Source organism: Heterodontus francisci, unplaced genomic scaffold, assembly GCF_036365525.1.
Source record: "Heterodontus francisci isolate sHetFra1 unplaced genomic scaffold, sHetFra1.hap1 HAP1_SCAFFOLD_121, whole genome shotgun sequence".
In the NCBI taxonomy this organism is placed as follows: Eukaryota; Metazoa; Chordata; class Chondrichthyes; order Heterodontiformes; family Heterodontidae; genus Heterodontus; species Heterodontus francisci.
Genome location: NW_027140425.1, coordinates 2,198,395 through 2,200,771, shown reverse-complemented (window position 1 = coordinate 2,200,771; position 2,377 = coordinate 2,198,395). Strand labels below are relative to the sequence as shown.

Below are 2,377 nucleotides of genomic sequence, written 5' to 3'. Positions count from 1 at the left end.
TACCTTTTATAAACAGTATTTGAACGGTCTCGGTAACAATGTTCAGTTTTGATGAGAGTGGGGTCTGGGTGAGAAGCTGCTGAGTGTGACAGGGTCAGGACTGGATGCAGGAAGTTCTCTGACAGTCTCCCGCTATCTCTCGAATGGGTTTGAGTTGATTTACGACTGGTAGCTTTTATTTTACTTTTCTTATTTTGAGAAAGAGCACTGAAACAGGCCCTTCGGCCCACCGAGTCTGTGCCAACCAGCAACCACCCATTTATACTAATCCTACATTAATCCCATATTCTCTACCACATCCCCACCATTCTCCAACCACGTACCTACATTTTGGACAATTTACAATGGCCAATTTACCTATCAACCTGCAAGTCTTTTGGAGGTGGGAGGAAACCAGAGCACCCGGCGGAAACCCACACAGACACAGGGAAAACTTGCAAACCCCACACAGGCAGTACCCAGAACTGAATCCTGGTCACTGGAGCTGTGAGGCTGTGGTGCTAACCATTTCGCCACTGTGCTGCTGTTGGTGCTTTGATAAATGAAGGAAGTTCCCTCCACCCATTTCTTTTGGACAGACAGTGTGGTATAAGGATGTAAAGGGTTAATGTTGAAGATGGTGTGATCAACCCCTCCCAATGTCAGAGTGATAATGTAACAGTCACATGAGATGAAGTTTGGGAGAAGAGAGAGCAGCACCAAGGATGCTAGCTTAGCAGGCTTGATGAGTGTGTATTTTGTATTGTGTAAATTAGAAAAGAGTTCTTAGTTCTTTCAGCAGGAAATGTGTCCAGAAAATATCGAGAAACTCACAATTTTATTATTCAGGAGTCAGAACACTGATATTAATTCCAAGTGACAGTTCTGGGACCAATTAACAAAAAACGTAGAGAATAATATTGCTGACTGATTGAAATCCCCCAGTGAGGAGACAGTTAAACAGGTGATCTATTGGAGCATCCTTCGATCCAAGGTTTCAGCAACATTTAATCTCCCTTTTTGGTGAAATTCTCTGTTATTTGCAACTTTTTTTATCAGCCTTGATGGGTGAGTGAAAAAACTGGAAAAATGGAACAGTTCCATCCTTTCTTTTCTTTCTTCTTCTCTTCTTTCCATCAGTTTCTCTTTTCTGTCTCAGATCAATATAATGATGAGAATCCCAATTTAATCTGCTGTTTCTGGTGTTTTATCCATTCCAATCAAAATTTCAACATTCCAATCAAATCTATTTGTTATTCCACAGTGTCTCTCCATGTGTTTTATTCTGTTGTATTCTCTCACAGTCTGTTTGATGATCAATGTCACATCTCACTCTCTGTTCTGGTGAAGATCAGAAGCAGTGATATCTGTTTACACCACCCGACAAGATGATCTGAGGCTGTGTCTCTCTGGTCATGTGGAGTTAAAGCAATTCTTCCAGTCAGTTAGTTCAGTTGTCATTTCATGAGAAATTCGGTCATCATGACTTCGTCAGTGACCTCATGGTTCCGTTGTCTGAGTGATGTTAATCATGATGTGATGAAATGATTGTATGTTCCAGTCTTTCCGTGGTGGGTTTTCACACTGAGTAGAAATGTGTTGGACATGGTCTGAAAATGTTTCACACCGCTCCATTCCCAACTTCATTTACTTGCAGAAGATATATTTCCATCATGACACAGCTCGCTGCACAGCTAGAAGCTGTGCTGAAGGTGACAGCTAGGCTTATGCAACTGACAAGGTGGCCGAGAGGTTAAGGCGATGGACTGCTAATCCATTGTGCTCTGCATGTTTGGGTTTGAATCCCATCCTTGCCACTTGTTTATGAACTATTTATGTTGGGGGAGTTTATGTGTAAAGTCAGCCTCAAAACCCGTTTTTGTCTGTGTCCAGATAGTGATTCCAGAATTGGTTATACTTTATTAAAATTGAGACAGACATTTGGAATTCTTCACCCAAACTGCACTGGAATGAAGATCAAATAGGGATCACGAAACGGAGCAAGATTTTTCTTCCCCTCCTTCCTTCCATCTTTACTTTCTCTGGCTTTGCACCAAGTGAAAGACAAATGGGAAAAGCAAATGGCGAGGGAGCAGATGCAGAAAATTATCCTTTGGCAAGAAATTTATTTTCAAATCTTCTTGATCGATTAATTGAGTGAGCAATGCTTTGGCAGATGGAGTTTAAAATGAGGGGTCATCTACTACCTGCGATAGATCAGAGCGTTTTTTTGGAAGAGGTGAGATGTTAGAAACGTCGGAGGAGCAGAGACCCGAATACTGAATTAATAAAAGGTCGTGGACTGGTCGAAAATAATGTGAAAAGTGAACAGAATCTGAAGATTGGAACTCATGTTGCAGTGATATAAAGCTCTGTGCTCCTGAAGTAAATGTCCAAG

The 2,377-nt window shown here is 41.5% G+C and overlaps 1 non-coding gene across 1 annotated transcript; it reads left to right on the top strand.

The window, feature by feature from the left end:
- Positions 1-1,714: 1,714 nt before the first annotated feature.
- Positions 1,715-1,796, top strand: trnas-gcu (transfer RNA serine (anticodon GCU)). Its single transcript has one exon. It is a non-coding gene; the product is annotated as a tRNA-Ser (tRNA).
- The last annotated feature ends 581 nt before the right edge of the window (positions 1,797-2,377 follow it).